Source organism: Strix aluco, chromosome 8, assembly GCF_031877795.1.
Source record: "Strix aluco isolate bStrAlu1 chromosome 8, bStrAlu1.hap1, whole genome shotgun sequence".
Lineage (NCBI taxonomy): Eukaryota > Metazoa > Chordata > Aves > Strigiformes > Strigidae > Strix > Strix aluco.
In genome coordinates, this window is record NC_133938.1 from 32,255,764 (window position 1) to 32,278,506 (window position 22,743).

At 38.0% G+C, this 22,743-nt stretch overlaps 1 protein-coding gene and 1 long non-coding RNA gene across 15 annotated transcripts in view; one reads left to right on the plus strand and one right to left on the minus strand.

Moving 5' to 3' along the window:
• The window catches only part of RABGAP1L (RAB GTPase activating protein 1 like), a 263,781-nt gene that overhangs the window by 133,164 nt on the left and 107,874 nt on the right, over nucleotides 1-22,743 (minus strand). The window lies entirely within an intron of this gene.
• On the plus strand, nucleotides 9,917-15,564 carry LOC141926258 (uncharacterized). Of its 3 annotated transcripts, none has more exons than XR_012624078.1 (4): nucleotides 9,931-10,029; nucleotides 11,454-11,683; nucleotides 12,800-12,860; nucleotides 13,163-15,564. It is a non-coding gene; the product is annotated as an uncharacterized LOC141926258 (long non-coding RNA). The 3 variants fall into 3 exon arrangements; XR_012624079.1 differs by lacking the exon at nucleotides 9,931-10,029 and adding an exon at nucleotides 10,894-10,989; XR_012624080.1 differs by lacking the exon at nucleotides 11,454-11,683 and having other exon boundaries at nucleotides 9,917-10,029.

The window sequence follows — 22,743 nt, forward strand, 5'->3', positions numbered from 1 at the left end:
TCAGGAGGTCATCTGGTCCAACGTGCCTGCTCAAGCAGGGCTACCTAGGTTGCCCAGGACCATGTCCAGATGGCTTCTGAATGTCTCTAAGGATGAAGACTCCACAACCTCCCTGGGCAACCTGTGTCAGGGCTCGCTCACACTCACAGTAAAAAAAGTTTCTCCTCATGTTCAGCTGGAGCCTCCTGTGTGACCGTTGCCTCTGCTTCTCTCACTTTGTCTCTAATTCTTAAGCAAAACCAGCATTTTCAGGCTACAGAGATTTCTGACTGCAGCATCAGCCCTGAAGTCCCACTGCTCCCAGCTGAGAGCCAGCAGTGTAACTACTGCGTGTGACACAGGAAGGGCCATGCCACAGAGCTCTGCATGTAATTGGGACCTATGGGGCTGTGGGTGAATCATCAAAAGAAGCTCAATTTTTGCCTTTGTCTATTGATCTCGTTTATTCCTATTGTTTGAAAACCAAAATTCACTTTAGATTCAGTGCCTCCTAAGATTCCGATCAATACAGTACTGACAATAGAAGGTATTTATCTGGTCACATATGGGTCATAACAAGAAAGACCAGACAGTGCAAAGACAGCACAGTGCACAAAAATAATCCTTAGTTTCAAATGTTATCAGTTTTCTATATACTACTTTTTAGTGTATCTGAACATTTCTCAAGCATTTTATATAGACACTGTATAGGAATAAGAAGATTTCAGGGATACTTCAGCTGTTCTCTCTCCTTGTAAGAAACCAAGGGAGCCTATGTCCATCTCTTATTTAATGATTAAGTTTAGTTACTCCAATTATTCTGATTACGATGGGGAGGTTATCTGAGTCTACAGATAACACTGTTACTTCACAATGATCTCTTACCAAATCCCTTCATCTTCAGAAGTAACACACAAACAAAATTTCTGTCAATGTCTACGCATTCACTCTCCATGACAAAACAAAACTGAATGTGTTTAATTTAAATATGCTAATTCTAAGTGAACCAACACTGCCCTTCTTGGCACCTCTGACACTTTTGCCAATGAGCAATACAAAGAGGAAAATCAATGATTTCCCATCCCATAAGAAACAAGGAATAACCATGGGACACATGTCAACACCTACTTTCATCACCATAAGACACAATTAACTCAGTTCAGTATAAACCCTCAGGCATGGAATAATAAAACAAAGTTATAATGATAAAATGAAAACAAACCACAAAGAGATGATAATCCCTACATATAAAGGATATTTCTGAAAAAATACCATGAGGCAGCAGCTGTTTTTAATGCTACAGAAGCACCTTCCATGCATTTGCAGTCATAACATGGCTCAATTATGTTTCTCAGTCCTGTTAAGGTCTACATTAAAAGCCATCAACCACGTAACATTTAAGTAAAGCTAAACTGGTGAAGTTTAAACACCCCCACCCCCAAAAAAACCCCACAGCTGGATTGAAGTCAATTGTATTTTCTTACAATACTTTTCAAGGGTCACCATCAATTAAACACAATTTTATAATTTGGAGGGTTGGTTTACCAGGTTACTAGATCATTACATTCAACACAAAGAAAATCACTTCCCCATTTTTTAAATAAGGTTGTATACACAGACAGTTAATTCTCATGCACCAAGTTCTACTGCAAAGCCTGCCAAAACCCAAAACCCACCCGCAAAAAAGCCAGAAAATTAAACTAACTTTGTAACGTCCCTGTCACCATATCCTTTTCACCTCCAAGAACATCTAAAAAGATACTGGCAGAAGGCAGAAGAAGTAACAAAACAGGCATCTTGTAATCAGGTATGACAGAAAACTGGAAAGACACAAAAGGTACCTCCCACAGGGCTCAGCAGGTCTGGCTGGGAAGAAAGGTACTTGGGACTTCTGAGGCCTTCTCAAAACTGCCAACAAAAAGGACTCCTCATAAATCAAGACAGATCAAGTTAAGTTGCTATCTGCAAACGCATCCCCCAGAGCTGTGCACCGGCAAGTACGTTTTTGCTGTACAATGAAAGATAACATATAGAGACAAGGTTACAGTGGAGGGGTAACCTCGATTTAGCTTTTCCTCCTACTTTTTTCTCCTCTTGGCTTTTCTCATGACTTCTCATGAAATTTTGTTACTTTGTTATATGTGTATTTGCCTCCAGCGAAGAAGAGGCTCCTACTTGTGGTTAAATGACATCAAGTACTTTACAAATGTGATTACAACAGGTTGGTCAACAGCAAAATGGAAAAAAAAAAAACCCTCTATCAAAGTCTCACTGTGCAAAAGAGTCAATGGACAATGAGCAGCAAGCAGGGACTGAAATACAGGACAGAAAAATCTAAAGTGGGAGAGAGGGAAACAGAATTAAACAGAAGGGACAGAAATGAAGACAAGAAGAGGTGGAGAAATGGAAAGGACTAAGAAGAAATAAAACAAGATAAAGGATGGGAGACAAGAGAGAAGCACCAAATAAATTGTGTTTAGTTCTCATTGACTCATAAAAGGACGCTGTAAATCAAATATCTTAACTTAAATCAATGAAAATCAGTTTGAAAGAAAATCCAAATTAGTTTTTTACTATGCAGGCTGAGGAATTTTATAAAACCTAGTTATAGCTATTAGATGAAAAGAGTTTTTTTCCTTTTTGAGTATTAGAAGCATATACTAGAATATTAAACCGATTCTGATGTCTCAAGAATTCTTGAACTCCTACAACATACAACTGATGTAGACTAAAACTTTAAACTTCTTGAAGTTGCTTATATACTTTGAGCTTATTTAAGTGGATATTGGCTTTTTTGGATACCACTGCTCACTTCCTGTAGTTAATTATCACAGCTAGAAAGCAAGATGGAAGAAAACATTGCATGTGCTGCAATACTCTTTCTAATCTGGATACTTACAAGTCTCACTGAAAAGAATACAGATAACAAATGGTCGGTCTTGGTTTCATTACTCTTTCCAACAAGCATTACTGTATCTTGCATTATACTTCACCATCACATTTCTCAATAGACACTTTCAGATCTCAGTCGGTTATAACACGTGATTCCTAATCTATTTGACCTTAGCTCACTTACACTTAACCTACAGTGTTGTAAGAGCGTATTTGCCGCTTTTACCACCATGTATAATTGTTAACTTGCAAATGGAAGAAAATATTAATCAAAAAATCTACTTAAAAGTGTATAAATGTATATCAGAGAGTATTGCAAATAAAGATAGCTTCTTACTACTTCTGTACCTATAACACCACACGTTCATTTATACATCCATTTCCATCCATTTATACATAACATCCATATTTCTAGGTAGGCAAAATTTATAAGTCACATAACGTTTTTAATTTTTCTATTTTCAGAGGGTGTTCCTCCTGGAATACTTAGTAGCCTTTAGGTACCTATGGGTTTACAGATTAATAGCCTACATTACTTCAGATCATTTGGCTCATGAAAACGAGATCCATCCAAGTTTTAGAGTGTTCAACAAGGAAAGTTTAATATAGAAGGTAAAAAGCAATTTATTATGCTCTTTCTTTGTAAACTGGTATTTAGTACTGTTTTAAAACTAAATGCCATTTATGTTTATAAGAATGTGTATATCAGCACTTTCAAGGAGCATATAGCATGGTCAGAAAATTAAATAAGTCCCAAAGAACATCACATGCTTCTCAAATACATTCTCTTCCCAACTGCAAAGTAAGGACTAAACAAGGACAAAACTATTTTACAATAGTTATTGCTGACAAATGTAAACTACTTAATGTAAAAAAAAAAGTACCAATAAACAGGACAGATGATACTCTTTCCTTAAAATATGATGTACATCTAAATTTAGACACAAACAACCCAATGTACCAAATCTGCGCTATCTGAACTCCACTCACATAGATTACAGCAGAGTAGCTAAACCTTGCTTTGGAAGTGCCTTCACTTCAGGTCAGGTAGAACCTGCAGAGCAGTTCTGTCCAGTGGAGGAAGAAATCTCTCCTCAAAGAATCTCATATTTAATACTGGCTTACTGAAAACCTCATGTGCTGCTGGCAGTTGCTGAAACTTTAGTTCATGTATAAGAAACAGTGGAAAAAGTTAAGAAAAAAACCAAACAACTCTAATAAGTCATAGTAAGAACTGTAACACAGCTACGATGCATTATTGTAATAAAACCTGATCTTTGGAGCAGAAGGATGATAAAGCTGCACAACCCATTGTGAATGGCATCTCCTTTTGCTGCCTCACGCAGGCATCTAACGCTTTTGATGGTAAAAAGGGCATTTGGACAATGCCCTTAATAGCATCCTTTAACTTTGGTCAGCCCTGAAGTATCCAGGCAGTTGGACTACGTGATTGTTGTAGGTCCCTTCTAACAAAACTACTCTATTCCATTTTATTCTAAAATTTCAAAGATACAACCCTTGCACCTCCACTCACCCCTCCGATCTTACAATTCCTGTCTATTATCTTTAGTACAGCACAGAGGCTTCCAAATTACAGAAAACTATTTGAGGGCACATAGCCCATACAAGCTCAGAGTACAGTCAGAGGGACATTTCTACCAGCTGAAGGGCCAGCTTTTAGTGGAACACAAAGAGACTCCCATTTAGGAAAAAAAAAAATAATTATCACATTTCTTTTGGGATATGGGGGCAGCATTATGGTGAACATTCTCAATGTGGATTTTGGCCTTGTAAAGCTCCTCAAACTGCTTTATAACTGTGATCCAAAAGGCAGGTGTACCTGATCTAGCAATCCATCTAAATTACTTTATTCTTACAAAACCCAGACTAATTATCTTAACAGGCAGAACAAACGTTGATCAGGGCTTGAGCAATATTGAGTCTTACCAGCACTTTCACCTTCTCAAGATCAAGACAGAAAACTAAATTTGCTGTTACAGAAAAGTGGGTTACAGCCTCTCACGGAGAGATTAAGCAGAAGGAAAAGATTAACGTCCCACTATATAAATGTCTATCAAGACAGAATATAAAAGATGGAAAACACCAAAAATATATAAAACCAGATCTGAGTCTAAACAGAACATGGTACAAAGTTTTCCATTAAGTACCTGCAGCTTATTCTGCAAAGAATCAGTAAGCGTAAACACAGCTTGCTATTTATAGGCAAACCAAAAATGTGTGTCCAGGGAACACCTGGAGTCTCTCACCCTTCAATTCTGCTTAGTACTCTTCTACATGACAGCTACCATATTCCCAAGTTTTCTCTTAAACAGAAAATATTTTACCTCCAAAGATTGCAGAAGTATTTGACTTAATGCAAATACTATCAGAAAACTGGTATGGTATCCTACTAATAACGAAAATTTAAAAAAACAAATTATAATATATATCTCAGTAAGGTAGGGAGCTATTCATTTAATAGATAATGCTAGTTTTATAATTGAAAAAGCTTTTATCTAACTTTTTAAAACTCCATTAAATCTCTCTTCACATTGTTGGTCTTAAAACCATGCAGTGTGACAGTGGCTCAATCAGCAGTTAACATCATTAAAGTTCACAGCCTGCTATTTTTAGTTCAGACTTGCTTTGTGTCATACAAAAAAAGACAAAATACAGAAGTTCAGCCTAAAGATGGATGTTAAAATTATCTCTGCACTTTTCCTGCAACTAAATTTGGTGTTTCAAAGAGAGCAATAGAAAAATGACCGAAAAGTTCTGACTAATCTGAGAAGCAGTGTCAATTACGTATTGACAAAACTGGAAATTTGAGTGATATGAAAATTTAAAAAAAAAAAAAAAAAAAAGTGTGGGGAAGATAAGGTTGCAGTTTTAAAATTCCAGGGATCTATCAAATCTAATGTCATGATTGTAATTTTTAAGTTACCCTGTTACTTCATATACTCTACTGTTTAAAGAGCTCATCACAAATCAAAGTGGTGGGGAGAAAGAGAAGAAAGGGCAGACCACACATTTAGTACTCCTGATTTCAGCCTCAAAGATGACTCAAACCCAGAAGAGGGCAGATGGTGTTTCCACCTTTTCTCTGATAACACACACAAAAATTGCAGGTTCGTGATGTCCAGGTGACATGTTAAGCCAGAGTATTTCCCAGCTGACCTAATGATTATCCCTTTCTCCATGAAGCACATTTTAGGTTGGGCTACAAACAGGAAAAAACAGCCCATCATGATACAGCCATGAATTAAAACTTTGGTTTATAAGAAAGAGGACTGCAACCTGATAGCACTGATTGTCCCTAATTCTCAGGCCCATCATATAATTAACCAATCCACATTTTCTCATTTGTGTAATTACAGTCTAAAATACTACTCTTTGCAGCAAAAATAAGTCAATCATAATTTAAAAAATAAAAAAGGCACATTATCAAAATAAAGTATTTCCTTTTCAAACTATTTGTTAGGCTTTTTTACTTCTAAGCATAGAATTTCTTGCAATTCTTCCTGATCTACCCTCTCTTGTTTGTATGGCCTTTAACATATAAACCCAAAATACTAATATAGAAAATACTAACTTAAAAGAAGTATTTGTCATTCCATTTGCAAATCACACAATCGCCTATCATTCTTAGTCATCCTAGATATGTCACATATTGTAGCTTCATAGAAGAAATATGCATAATGCATAAAACTTCAAACAAAATAGCTTTTGCTTTGGATTGTTTTTCCCAGTGCACCATTCCAAGAAAGCAATATAACACACTACAAAAGGGCAATACATTAAATTTGCAGAGGGTCTTTTATTTGGCTTTGAAATTATTCATTATGAACAAATGCTCCAAGAGCAGACCTCATCAATAATTGACAGAATGATAGGAGGAACCTCGCAAGAGAGAATTAAACAGTATTGGGAAACTTCTAAAGAAAAATAAGGAAGAAAACACTCACAAACTGCATTGACATGGGTTAAGATACCATTCCCACTCATCACTGACACCGTGATGATCACGGGGTGAAGCAGTAAGCCAGGCACAGCGTTTAGAGTTGGTAGAGGTCTCCATGACATAATACAAAACTGACAACTGACACAAAAATGTCACATTCAAAGTACGCTGAACACACACTTTAAATACAGACTGAAGTGCATTATTCTCACTGCAGGTGCAAAGTAAATGCATTTTTAAAAGGTATTTTTCACACTTATTTCCTAGTGGATTACCTAGAAACACGACAATGATGTTGCCGAGCTGTTTTTTGAGAGGACAAGCATGTATTTCTGGATCTTCGCAAAAAAAAAAACCCAACCCCAAACCCTGAAGTATTTAACTGTTAATTTGTAGGCCAATAATTCCTCATGCTTCGTTAGGCTTACTACCTATTTTACAGCTGGTTCCCAGAGAGAGGAGGAGAGAACCTCTTACAAACGGACAGGCAACAATTACAGCTTGAGCACTGTGAACACATGAGACTGCACGGCAGTTACCACCCATCACTTCAAAGAGAAAGGGAGAAAGCCAAGTAAGGGATTTATTCCAGCTAGTCAAAATAAAACAGAAGTAACAGCATTCTTTGAATCCAGGAATTGTCTAAAACTCACACTTTAAGAAGTTTTTAATGCTAGAGAAAGCACCATGGGATGACTGAAGTCACTAAAGATACTGCCCAGGTTCTGTTGTTACTTTACTAAATTTTTTCAAGACCTCAAGGGGTGTGTGTTACATGAATGATGAAAAGTAATCTTTTAATTTATAATGATATAACTGCCATTATGGAAAAGTGTGGATCTCCAGCCTGCATGGCCACTCATAAAAACTAGGACTGAACTTGTAGAAGAGTGTTTTATACTTCAGAACTAATTTTGTGAGGCCAAGTGATGGCAATTTAACCTTGAAAAGACATCACAATCCTATTTGAAATTAAGGGGATCAAACATACTGAGCATCATTTCAAGTCAAAGGGCAAGTTAACCTCTGCCTCAATTAACCATCCACTTCTAAAACACTGTATGGCAGTACTATAGCACATCATAATCACACTGTGTGTGCCTTAAGGCTGCCACAGCCTTGTGCTGCTCCTCCCTTTCGGCTATGCATCTCTACACTCCCTTAAGCCAGTACCAGCACTTATCTGATCATACGCTGAACTAATCTAGGCCACAGCTACCCCAGAGGAAAAATATATAATTAATTTCCATCCAGGTCAGCTCCCTGATGTCTCTTCCTGGCTGCTCACATGAGCTCCAGTGGCAGTGGAAAAGCAGAGGAGGTAGGAACGGTCAGCTGGGGCAGGCGAGAGGTCAGGACTGCAGCCGCCCCAATTCAGATCAGCTTAAGCTATCAAGGAACTCTCTATCAGCTTTTCAAAAAGCAGCAGTTCTGTGCCACATAATATTTCACGTAGGACAAAGTTTAAAGATCCTGTGCAACTGAAAGTACTGGAAAGAACACTTAGCACAGAAGCTGCTTTCTGAAACAGGCACTCAGACAGGACCCAGCACCATTCATTAGCAGGCTTGACACAGAATCTCCCAGATTACCTGTGTATCTGTTACATTCACTTCTGTCACTTAAAGAAAAAAATCCAGATAATTCCATTTTATGAAGCACTGTAGGAATGGTCATCTGTAAACAATAAACACTTAGCCTTTGCCTGACTCTTGGTAGCTGATTACATCTATTAAAAGTTGGTAACGAGTTTTAAGTGCCTCCTACCTTCACCCAGTGCTCCCCATACAACTTTTCTTTCACAGCTAGCTCTTTACTCAAGAAAATCGTCTGCATCTCTAGCAATTGTTTTATTTTCTTCCTTGAAATATTTTTAAGAGTATTTCAGTGTTATCTCAGACAACAGTATTTCTCATGTATTTCTAAACGTAGAGATAACATACCGCAGTATTTCTTAATTTTGGAAATGCACTGAAACCAACAGATTTGAAGCTTTAAAAAGAATTTACATGGTAACCAGTCAGGCACATAAGATCAAAACTTGGCCCAAAGACTCCACTGCCAGGTAACTGAAGCCAAAAATAAAAAGCTCAGCTACAAAGAAATGGAATCCAGCCAAGTTAATTTTGTACGAAACCACACAAAATAAGAAGGCAATACACCATGAGAGAATTGGATTTCAAATCTCTCATCTTTTCTGTGGAAGATGTACAATACTGACAGCACAGATGGCACCAACTCAGTCCTAATCAAAACTAATGAAGTTGAACTTGATACACAACCCTTTAATGAGCAGAATATATTTTTGTTTTCCCATCCATTTGAAAGCTCTCATACAGCAATGAAATCATTAAGCCAGCACATTAAATGCACAATGTACTGTAATAGAGGTAGTATTTTGTGAATACCTGAGAAAGGCAGTAGCAAATTATGAAATATATAGATATAATTGAATTGTAGGTGGCCTTCCTGTCCCAATATAAAGTTTAATTGGTATCACATACTATTAATCTTTAAAGGAAGAAGTCTTGTTCAGTTTTCTTATTTTTAAAAGAAACTTTACAAGGCAACACACTTTAAAAAAAATCCACTCATTAGCATTTAAATTCATATATTGTGCATACCCAGAAGAAATCATGGTAATGAGTTAGATGACATTTCACTTTACTAGCAGCTACAGCACTGAAATCTTCATGCTTGAGGGTCAGAGAGAAACAAGGAAAACATGTGGAATAACTAAATAGACTTACTATGTCAGTGCTGCATTTAATTCCAAACTAAAAGGCCTGTATTTTTATTGGGTTGCCTTTAATTCTTTTTAAAACAAAAATATAAACTACTTCATAACAAACAATATTAACTACTCGAAAGAAGACAGAATTAGTGCATGGCTTACAGTAAAAAAAAAAAAAAAAAACAAAACCCCAAAACCCAATACCATAACACTGACTTTAACTGTCTATAAGATGAAGTAAGAAAATTCACCTCCAGCAGATTATGCACAGTGCATTACGCCTCCATTTCGAGTTATCGACAGCACTGTGTCTCCAGTTCCGTGTTATTCTATGAAAACATGGCTGTCCTGCATGATGCACCGAGGGGAGATGAGGGAGGCTTTGTCACACAGCAGCACGGGCGCTGGACCGAACACCTGGCTAACACTTGCACAGCACCAAAAAGGCAATAGTAACTGGAAGGTAAGGTCAGTTTTCTTGGCTCATACAAAAATTCAAATAATCTCTCCTTATTCTTCCTTTTCACAGACTCCTATCAGCCCAAAGCCTGGATTTTCAGGATTGCATGTATCTGATTGCACAAGTTCCACTGCTTTGGTATGAAATAATGTTTACAGCTTTTGAGCCGAATGGCATCAAACCCCAAAATCAACCAGATGTATCTTGGTTATGAAAAAACAATGTTTTCTCTGATCTGATTTAAAAAAAAAAAAAAAAAGAAACCCCACAACAAAAACCCCAAACTTCACGATGAAAACAGTAAAATTAGTAATTTTAAAACTTCTACCCCACTGAATTCCTTTTGTGCCAAAAAGCAGGAGTGAGAAACACAGTACAAAAGATACCACTAATATAATAAAAACAGAAAACATCCCTGTTAGGATTTTTATTAATTATTTTCATAAACATATATTGTGCCTTGCAATTAAAATTCCGTGTGCCTGAGTTGCCATGGCAGCACAACTTCCACAGAACAATAAATTCTTCCAGCTCAGCCACGACCAGTGCTACAACGCTGTGAGGGAGGCTGTATTTGGAAGGTTTGCGGGGCGACTGGTGGAGATGGGGCAGGAATCAAGAAGAAAAAATAGCTTCCGCTGTTTAGAAAAATGCAGAAATCGATACTAAGCGAGACTTTTGCATTTCCAGGGTGGCTTCTGAGGAATGCAAATTCTTTTTTCTTTTTTCCCCCCTGAAATTGTCTTGTCGGTCCCCTAATAGCCGAAAACAATCCTGATAGACTCTTTCAGCAGCGTTCACCTCGGGCAGCTTGGCCGGAGCTATAAATAGTGCCTGCTGCCATCTGCCATTCTATTCCTGTGCCGACGGCGCTGCTGGCGCTGGGCTCGCCCCGCGCTGCCAGGCCTGCGGCTGGGGAGCCGGCGGCCGCGCAAAAGCAGAGTGCAAGACGGAGATAATGAGGTGAGGAACAAAAATGGTACCGCTGTAATTAACTGCTGGTCTGATATTCATTACTGTAAAGAAATTGGATGAATGCTAAGAGAACCTTAAAAAGTATAATTAATAATACTGTGTACAGTCTGCAGGCACTTTTCTTACTGTAACATTCAGAAACAGTTCCTCACAATGACACTATTCTTGCTTTCAGTTTCATAGAAATTAGTAATAGATAAAAATAAACCTCAAATATCAACTGCAGTAGCCAAAAATAATCCAGCTGGGGAGCCAGTTCGAACTTTCTGAATGAGTCAGCACCAAAAATCTGGGGCGAGTTAAGAGACCAGGGTCTGCCCTCTCCTCCCCAGCCCCTCAGTTCTGTCCACCATCACCAGACCAGTGCACAGGCACTGGGCACAGACCCTGGTAGCGCTGTTTCAAGACAGAAGAATGATGAGAATGACAAGAAAGCATCTTTTCACTTCCAGAGTAATCCAGACAGCTCAGATTTTCAGAAGCGAACCACCATCCTATTGATATGGCTGTAGTTCTTTCATGCAACACTCACCCCAAGGAACGTTGTGATCTCTGTGAGCACACATGACCACCACAGCTGATAAACACCTGATTTCACTACAAAATAGATTGCAACGAAGTGGACTACAAAATTATTGTCTGGCGCTGACAAATAATGTGGCTAATTTGGGAAGAAGACATGGTATGTGATTTTTGTTTTCCTTGATTAAATGCTTTGGGGCTTGATCCTGCTTTCACTGTGGTCAAAAGCAGAACTGCTACTGGTTTAGCAGTGCTATGGCTTCACTGTTCTAAAATAAAAGCTATCTCTCCATAAAGATTTTGGCATCACTATTCAGAAGTTACGTGAAATTCAGCAATGTTTCTCTTATAGTTATAAATCTATGCTTGTAGAGTTGTTATCAGTAGATCAAGCAAGCACATTTTGCTTATTTTTTTAAACGGTGTAGTTCCAAGTACATTTGTCATATCCCACATATTTGGTTCCCCAGTATTCTTAATGCTTTCAAAACAGATCTCTCATTTCCCTGCTCGTTCATGTATTCACCCTATACAGCAGATCAAGGGAAGTGATTATTCTTCTGTACTCAGGACTTGTGATCCTGCACCCTGAATACTGCATGTCCTGCACCAGGCCCGTCAGCACAAGTGATGTATCAATGGAGAGAGTGCACCAGAGGTCCAACCAGGACGGCTTGAGGGCAGAAGGACATGACATGAGGAAAGGCCAGGGCTGCCTGGTTTAACCTGAGAAGGCTAAAGCACATGCAAACTGCAGTCTATCAAGAGGGAGGTTACAGGGAAGACGGAGGCAGATGCCTACATTTTTCTATGATTCTCTATGCTCTGTACTTATAAAATTTCAAAATCATTTAAGTCAAGAACTTTTTTTCCCCAATTAGGACATGTGTTGTTTGTATTGGTAGACTGGTATTTCCTTTAATACAGGAAATTTTTAGACAAAAAATGGTTTGACATAAACCATAACTGCCTAAAGCCTTTTCATTTAGAAAAAATAACATAAAGTGATAATCTTGTTTTGTTTACTGTATCAAGATCTTTGAAGAGTTGAGTAATTTTATAGCCTGTACATAAATGTCTCTAGCTTTGTTCAAACCTACTTTTTAAGCGTTCCACCATCGAATCAAGCAAAATTGTTCCTAATATTTTCCTAAAAATTCATGCTAATTGCATCATTCTATGATAATGCATGAAAAGCTCAATTTAGCTTGCAGTCTTCCAGCTTTTTGGAATCTCTCTAGTTCTAAAGAAAATATGTATTTCCAAAACCTAACAGATGCAGAATGATGTTGGGAATTGGAGCTTCAGACCTGTCCATGCTGGGACTTAACTGCCAGGTAAGCTGCAGTGAACTGCCAGCACAGGAGCTATGCACACTAACAACTGCTTGGTCACGGTTACACTAACAGTACTGCCACTCGTCTTCATCAAAGAGATGTAAGAATAATGAAAGCTTACTCACCGCTAGCTATTTTTCTTTGAGATGTGCTCTATACACGTACGCTCACACTGCTCACTGCTCCGAGAGAAAGGCTTGACTAGGTGACCTCTAAACATCCCTTCCCCATCTCTGGCTGTGTCTCCTGGATGGAGCCTTCAGACGTACAGTGTAGCTTGTCCTGTCTTTGCTTCTATTTAGGATCTCTGCTATAGGGATTGGAGTTCTCCAAGAAGCCTTGGAGAGGGAAGAAGTAATTGGTCAACGAAGATCCCACTCAGGAATCAGGCTCCTAACTCTGGCTGAAAGTCACCTGCTGTGGTGAGAATTTGTTCCAGCTCAGCTGTCTGGTTCAGAAGGATGGCACCTGGTGATCAATACTTTTTTCCCTGACAGCTGCCAGGATCTTCCAAAGCTCCTGTATTTCCATTGCGTGAGCGTACACAAAGCCTGCTTCCATGCAAAGGAGCTTGGCTTGCGAGTGGAGTGAGGTACCTAGCAAGCAGTAGTCACTTCAGTATCTACAGAGCAAGTCAGTAGGAGGAGATAGCAAATACTCACATTTACCTTTTTACAAGGTAATCTTTCTGACAAGGTAATCCCTAATGTACTTTAACCCACGTTAACTTGCACACTCTTGACACTTTAAATATCCACTTTTGCTTCACATGGGAATTCGCCCCATCAACGGAGCCAGTGAAACAGGAACGTTCATTCCCTCTTTCTAGGCAGCTAGCAGAATTTTAGATTCTCATAAGTGACTCTACAAATGATTTTGTTTCAATTATATGTTCAGACTGCCAAATTGGATAAAACGTATCCTTTGTAAAATTTTCATCTCATCCCTGAAAAGATAAATTCACCTGTCTGAATAAGCAAAAAAATCACAGAAGAGGTTTCTTATAAGCACAGAGAAATACTGATCAATGGAAAACTTGAGGTATAATCAACATAGCTTAAAAAAATTCTTATCAGTACAGAAATATACAGCTAAATTCTTGCAGTTTTAGAGTTTTTTGATCAAAAGATTCACAGAGTTGTTGAGGTTGGAATGGACCTCCTCTGGAGACAGTCTAGTCCAACCCCCTGCTCAAAGCAGAGGCAGCTACAGCAGGTTGCTCAGGACCACATTCAGTCAGTGTTTGAGTATCTCCAGGGATGCAGACTCAGCAAGCAGTGTGGGCAGCCTGTTCCAGTGTTTCACAACGCTCACAGTAAAAAGTTTTTTCTCATCATTAAACAATTTCCTGTAATCCATTTGAGCCCACTGCCTTTGTCCTGTCACTGGATAACACAGTCTCTGCCTCCATCTTCTTTAACGCCTCCTGCCATCAGGTATTTGTACGTATGGGTAAATTCCCCCTGAGCCTTCTCTTCTCCGGGGTAAATAATCCCAGCTCTCAACCTCTCCTTGGACGATGGATCATCTTTGTGGCCCGGTGCTGGACCCACTTCAACATGGCCATGCCTCTCTTGCCCTGGGAGCCCAGCAGCCGACACTGTGCCTCACCAGGCTGAGCAGAGGGGGAGGATCACCCCCCCCTTCACCTGCCCGCAATGCTCTGCCTGATGCACTGAGGGGGATGTATCTGCTCACAGTACCACTTGCAGACCTTCATGGCAACAGCTGGTTACCAAGGCTTTCACACAAGAATATCCACACAGTGAGCTATGGTCACCAGCTTAACATTCCCTTTATATTTATTTGCTGCTAATATTAAAACTATATACATGACCAGTTAATAAAAAGGTCATGTTTTATTAACACATCACTCACTCTGGACAGAGTGTCTTCCAAAAATGCAACACTGCTATGAATGGTTAAAATATATCAAGCTCACAAACCAACACCTTTTGAAATAGTGTATTTCTTTAGTAATGTATCTATTTAGAGGTAACTAGCAAAATTTTTTTCATTTCTGCAGCAGACAAGTTTCCATCACAGTGAGGTTTCCAGGCCAGAAACTAGTGTTTTGATAGTAAAACATTAAGCCTGAAGCAATACAGGGGAGCAGCAGAACAAAAGGTTTTTATCATTACTCTTCATGCTTTAATTACCTTTATCAAATACCATCTGAGACTAGCTATTTTTAAACACTTCCACTGATTCTATAATTACACTAGCTTAACACAGATTTTATTCTCCCTTATTTATACAGCTATATCTTAAATAAAACTTTATATATTTGTGTAGAAAGTACTATAGGCTATTTACACACCAATCAATCTGAGCACAGCAACTTCCAGACACAACTCTTGGTCAAAGTTGTCAGTTAAACACAAACTCTGTAAAAGGGAAACAGAAGTGATATACTGAAATGATTTAGCACTACAAAACACTTTGGTAGCAGAGGCAATTGGTCATTAAAAGATTTGCTTTCATGCAGTGGAAATACAATTTGTGATAATTTAAATACAAACTGACATGGTGTCATTTATTATTACTTACACAGTATCATTTTTTATGCATCTATCAGGAAAATGAAAACCAAAACACCCGTTTGTATTTTATTTATCATCACTTCCAGTCTCTTGCATTGTAGAGTTAATATCTGTCACTAAAAGCTGTAATACTTGCCAAAAATAAATGAGGTATTATTATACTTCTATTGGATCATAATTATTAATACTAAAAACTTTCACTTTTACTCCTCATCAATTTCTTAAGCAGGTTTCTTTACCTTAGCTAAATCTAGGCCTCTTTCTAGAGGTTCAGCACTCAAACCATCCTCATCCCAGAACTGCTGAAAGAAATTTAGACAAAAAAAGCCACAAAACCCCCAGAATGCAGGATAGATAGGCAGACTGTATGCATGGAAACCGCGGAAAGGCAGGAGAACAGCCCACTGGAAAGAGGGAAAAGTTGCCCACTGACAACTGTAAGGAGATGCAGCCCAGCAAAAACTGACACATCGATAACATCAAACACGTCAAAACTTAAAGCAGAGTAAGGAGGCATACAGGGAAAAAAATGAGTAAACTGTCACAGGATTAACACACACAAGCAGCACTGTGAATTGGAACTGGAGTCAAAAATGTCCTTCGAAAATTTCCTTTTCCAGGAAAGGTTCTAAATGACAAGTCTTCAGAGTCACGTTCCCACTGGCTTCTTCTGGCCAAACAAACCTTAGGTTTTTTTAACGTGCAATGGCAGACCATACCAAGAGAGTAAGAGCACACCCATCTCACATCTGCTGTTTACCTCAAAGCTGGGACCTTGAGACATGAGAAACATCTATTTAAATCCTTCTTAAACCAAGGACAAAATTTAATCCAATTCTTCCATATCCCCCCCAGTGACCATTCAAAGGGAGCTCTCTATAAGCTCTTTCTCAAACATTCAAAGAAAGCAGACTATCATCACAAGAGGAGTCAAATGATTGACAAAGTAGGGAGCACTCCTCAACAGAGAGAAAAAAATCAATATATTACCATGAAAAACTATTTGTAATAAATCAAAATCTTGGTAGAGAGTCTATTAATACAAGTTTAAAAGGTGAAGAATAGAAAGAAGGAGCAAAGATCCCAAAACATAAAAAATTCATGCTGTTTGATTTAAAAGGCTTCTCTCTTTTACACATTTTGAGCTGGATCAATAAATGCTTTTAAGGAATATTCTTAGTATTGTGTAACTTGCACATATGTGTTAACTCAAAATATAATGTAACTCTCCATTGTTCTGCAAAGCTAAAGGAGTGCTAAGTATAGCTCAAATCCTGACAATATTTTTTAAAATACCTCATTTGTTCATTCCATGTTCTTCTGCTTTGATAATTATTTCTTTTCATCTCTCCCTGACTCACACACTGAGGCGACCAAAGGAGAATGAACAAATAGAGGTGGGAGGAGAGCTGAGAAGTGGCACGGACTTGAAAAGCTTTGAATGCCTTCAATCATCTGGAAAATCACAAGTACCAACCTTTTAACTTCTGTAATTAAAGACTCATAACACGTAGTATGGAGCAGCTTTCAGTAGTTCTCTACTAGGTACAATTACATTTTAAAGGCTTTTTCCCCATTTTTATGCCGCTTTTAGTTTCTAACACAATATTTAAACAACTGTACTTTGAATTCCATAATGGAAAACAAAACCTGACTTGCAGTTGTGAAGAACAAGAAAAAAAACTGAAGGGGAGGCACTAGAGAGGAGCCAGAGCTCTGCCATTCTTCAGCCATGCTGGCTTGAGACATTGCTATTTAGCTCCTGATGGAAAACTACATCTTGATTTTATGGGAGAAAGGACAGAAAAAGCAATACTGAAACTTCTAACTCAAAGAGAGTAGAAGTCACATTTTACCCCCAGTGAAGCGTGATGTGTCAGCAGTACTGCAACCTTCTTCCACACTGCCTCTAGGCCTACCAACAGCTGGACTCTCCTTCCACAAAAGTGTTTTGAAAATATTGCAGCATTCATATAAAATTATTTGCCTTGAATATGCCTTTGAAGGTAGCATCAAAAAACAACAGAATTTCTATTTCTCTTTACGTTTCAGAAATTAAGTCTTAATTTAAAATAAAATCTTTGAGTGCATGTAGCCTTTTAAAATATTGCTAGAATGCCCCTCATGATATGGGATATAAACCACGAGCAGATAGAATCTCAAAAAAAAAAAAAAAGAATATGCATTATTGTGTGTACCATATTAAGATTTTAATTGATACTCATTTACAAATCTGTGGCAAGCAAGATTTTAAGTTCTTGCTTCAAATATCTTCTTACTCTCAATTTTCTACCTAATTTTGGCAGCTATTGTCAGCAGGTATTTTAGAAGTACAATACATATTCCTCAAAAGGGAGATTACACGTCACCACTTGCTGTGGCATATTCCATGCAAACCCACACCCACAAAGAATTGTATTAGATAATTGGTCACATTTCAAGAGTAAGAACCTGATTTTGTAAGAACTAAAAATTGTTCAGCACTCCCTACAATTAAAAGACAATGGCATGTACAATATGCTGTATTTCAACCCTAAATTTAGATAAATATAAATCAGTATCTCCAAATCCAACATAGAAAGTCTTAAAGAAATTGCATGTATCAAACATACAAATAACATTTTATTTTTAAGAGAAAGAAGTGAAATACAAATTGCAAATAAATTGCATTTTAAATCAAGTTGCAATGCATGAAAATAACATCATGTAGACAGAACACAAGGCTGCAAAATAAGGAGCTTGCAGGCTCCTTTTCTTCCAGGTTCTTTTTCTTCAAGGAGACAGAGCAGTAATTATATCACTGCTCAGGCCCAGGAGATGGGAATCAGGACAAAGAGAATGCATTTGAAAGTAATCCATGTCAGACCTGTTAATACCACAACATACATCTCTCTGACATTAACAGAGAGCAACAGACACAAATAAAGTGCAGACAGTAGATAATCTGTTTATATTTCTACTCTGCTTTTTAGTTAAGAATGGATTTTGTGAAAGGAAAGGGTTTACTGAAAGCTATATGCAAAGTTCTTCTGCTATCTTTCAGTAATTATTTAAGAATTGTTGCAATTAAAGAGACAAAAATAGTGACTGATTACTTCTCCTGAACGAGACAGCATTCCTGTTGCTATGAGCAAGGTTCTCCATCACTAAATGTTTAATCCTGTTTATCCCTATGCAGATGTGTTTAAGAAAATCAAATAACTATTCAGTTTTAACTCCAACAATACAAGTTTTATCAAGGCCTTATAAGTAAAAGTGTTCTTAAATGCTGAGACCTTGTAGATTCCAGTTCCTCTGTTTTCAATAATATAATCATAGCCAGAATTGGTTTGGCGTGTAGATGCAGCAAAGTAACACGTTCAGAGTCAGTTTGTACCTACAGAAATGGGTGTATCATTAAATTTATCTTTTTCCCCCCCAATATTTTTCAGCAGTAGGAATGTTTCTAAGTCCTGCAAATAAAATACCATTTCTATCTAAATATCTAAGAGCAGAAACAGCAAATAGCACTGTCCAAAGGAATGTGGACATGGAATTGGCACTAGTAAATCCTACCAGGACAGACTTTTCCCACTCCAACACAAGAGATGGGGCAGGCAAGTAGGTTGAATTAATTTTTCACTACAGTAAAGAGAAGGAAAAAGGTATTTTTAGAAGAGCAAGGAAACAAAACCGAGATTAGTTTTTTATCTTAACTCTCACCTGAAACCTTCCCCTATTTTTTCTTTTTTTAAACTGATATGGTTGCTTGGAGGTTTATCAACTTTAAGTTTCAAGAATTGCTACCAATAATTCCTCTCAGCAAATATACATTTAAGAAAATCTAGACCCCAAATAAAGGAATAGGAGCAAGGCAAGAGCCTGAGCTGTTATGGAAGCTGCACAAAGTAAATTAATTACATTTATTAGTACCTGTACAGTCTGGGAACAACGATATATATATCCCAACCAGCAGAATATAAGTATGCAATGACTCGTACCGATGTAACTCAATTTATCTCTCACAGAAAATAGAACAAAAGGTTGGGACTGAACATAAATATCTAACTTTGAACAGCAACGCTATGGCCCATGTTAGGTACTGTAACTGAGCAGATTAATGACCAACAAAATATGGGTCTGCATCTAGAAAACTGAAAAAACTATGTGAAATTTTTCAGAACAGAAAATGCAACTCGACTCAACCACATTCATCATTATTTAAAGATTTAATTTTTCACATATACTTCTGCAAAGTTTCAAGATATCCCTTACTTTAAACAGTAACCAGAGGAACACCTTTTAAAATTTACTATATAATGTGATGATAACATTTGCCTGTTTCTATGTAACTACTGAAAACCATTCCATTTTAGGGAGTATAGTACTCAAAACCCACCTGCCTGCCATATGAAGTCTATTTCTTGTCTATCGAGCAGGCTCATTGAAATCTCCTCCTTTTGTTTGTGAATCCTCGATGTAGTAATAGAAGAACCCTGGCATTAGTAAACACTATCTAGATCCCATCTTATTCACATTACTAACACACATATAACATCAAGCGTACAAAACTTAAGAAAAAGCCCACCAGAACTTGCTATGTAAGCATTCCCTCATTCACACCTCCATCACACCATTCCTAGTGCAGTACAAAATACTAATTCCCACTTACTAAGCAATTAATTCAAAAGTTTCTATGAAAATGCCATTGCAAGACACCAATCCCCTCTGAGTAACGTAAATCCACTTGGCAGCAAGCCATGGCCCTCGGCAGGGCAGATGGGATGCTGTGGAGGGTGGCAGGGTGAGAAGGAAGGCTGGCGGTAGGCAGGGACAAGGGAGAGCTGCCCTTCCCCAGGCTGCCTGACAGCCTGACGATGAGTTTCTGCCTCATGGTCCCCAGCTCCATGTGAGGAGCACAACTCTTAACTGAAGCTCTGACTCATACATCCCCCTTCTAGTGTCAGCATTCACAGCACAGACAGATTGAGTGCTCTAAATCATCATTACTCTTGGTTTTCACTTTTAGGTTTTGATTTTAACACAAAATACAATTACTTTGCCAAGAAAAAAAAATACTGGTTTTCCATGCATCCATCATATTTTCCTAGCTTCTTGGCACGATGGGAAATCAGAACTATAAAAACATCCCTATATTACAGAACAAGATCAGTAGGCAACTTAATGAACGTAACGAGAAAAAAGTTTTTAACATAAATGGGAAATACGATAATAACTATTAAGATGTGCAACAGTTGTAACATTTAAATCATATATGTGTATATATATAACATTAGACACTAAAGGAATCTGTACAACATAAAAATTAAAAAGCAAACTATATTAGCATTTCACTTCTAAGAAGAAAATGACTGACTATAATTAAGACAAATGACTACACTACATACCCATTTAGCATACAGAACATTATACACTGTCACTGGATTAGGAACATTTTATGCTATAACCTTTCTTAAAGTAGACAGGTGTCATTTCCACTTAACTGTTGCTAAATCTCTTTGCAATAAGTACATGCATTAAATATGACCAATGTTAACTAAAATGTTATTTTTTTTAGACAGTGGCATTCAGAAGAAGTAACTTTCTCTAATTCACTTTTGCCTACTAGCACCTACACTAGAGTAGGTGAAAATTACAGAGGTGAGGAAATGATGCTGCCACACAGTACACTGGCAATGTAGATTGTTTATAACAAGAAATGAAGACAACAGGCATTTCAGAGCCTCCTGAGACTCTTACAGTGTAAATTGTAAACCAATTTCTGAGAAAAACTGAAGTTACTTTAAAAAATAACTAATGTCAAGTCGTAAGATTAAGAGAAATTGAAATTGATAAATTTTATTTTCCCATACCCCCTTAAAAAAATTAATTCTATACTGAAGTTAAATATTTCAATATGAAAACTACTCAGCAGACTTCAATAAAGGAACCTCCTTCAGTTTCACCAAGCACACAGCCTCTCTCTCCCTTTGGCTTCTTAGTAGTAAACTGCTAGTACCCCAAGTGACACCTACTCTGCTTTTCGTCCTATTTTCTTGGCCAAACTAAACAATCACTCGGATAAAGGACAGCCATCTATAGCCATCATCATCCTCATCAAACCCACTCTCCCCGCAGCAGCAGCCAGCAAAGCACCAGAGCAGAGCGCCCAGCACAGCTCGGCAGCCTCCATCATTTGCCGTCTTTGTAAAAATGGTCGAGCACGTGACAAGTGCGACAGGGAGGCAGGATCAACCCAGTAATCTCACCACCTCCTTCAGAACTATGGTCTATCTGATATTTCCCCTTAGTAGAACAGCAAAAACAGGCATTGCCAACATGAGGAACTATCAGACTCTTCAGGCTGGGCCTGTGCCTTCTCTTCTGCCTCCAGTCACGTGCCTTTTTAAAGCTGTGAATGACACGGGTAATGTAAGCTGAATTTCTGTTCTGTATACTATAAACCATTGCATCCAAAGTTAAGAAAGTAACGTTCAAAGGGCAAGAAAATCCTCACATACTGCTTCAGACAAAAGCAGTCTATTATACCCTCCACTTTTAATATATTTATTATCCATTCTCTTTATTTTCTGAAGTATTATGCTGTTGAATCGGTTGAGCAGGCTTTACAAAACTTGGCCTACCTACTGACAACACATTCTCTTTCAATAACTTTAATACCGCTGACTAAACGTTAGCACTGATACTACTCATATACCATCTTGTCATTAAAAGTGGTCGTGTGCATTGTTTCTGTTTTAAATCTGTTTTTAAAAGCCTCAGCACCATTTTGCGACCTCTTCTTTATCTTGTCATTTCTCCGGTATTTGTTGCAACAAATAACAAGACCTCTTTCAGTACCCAATTACAGGAACAATGTTATCCTGTAACTGCATAAGACAGCTTTTCATTACACTTGCTCTCACCAATACATCACTATTAGCTATGCATTAAAATGTATTTTTAGCCTCATTTCTTATGAAAATGAATCTTCTCCAACTACTCCCTGGGTTCCCTCAGTTTGTATCTCCTTTCCATATCCATGGTGAGGGGCAGCAGAAGAGGATTTTCACTGACACACAAAGGAAAGGCGTTTGACATTTTTAAGTGTTATCCACTTTATTGTTTGTGGACAAACTGTTTCTGACCCTACTGGTCAGAAAATACATTTCTTCAAAACTAGTATTTGCACTAAATCACGTTCTCCCTTGTCTCTACAAATCTGTACTGCCCAGCAGGCATCAATTCATTGTATCTGTGAATAACTAGCTAGTTACTTAACAAAAGCTGCCTTCCTATTCCTTAAAGGCTAGAACATTTGGTTTGTGAGGCGGTTGGGGGGGCAGTCCTGAGGGCTTGAG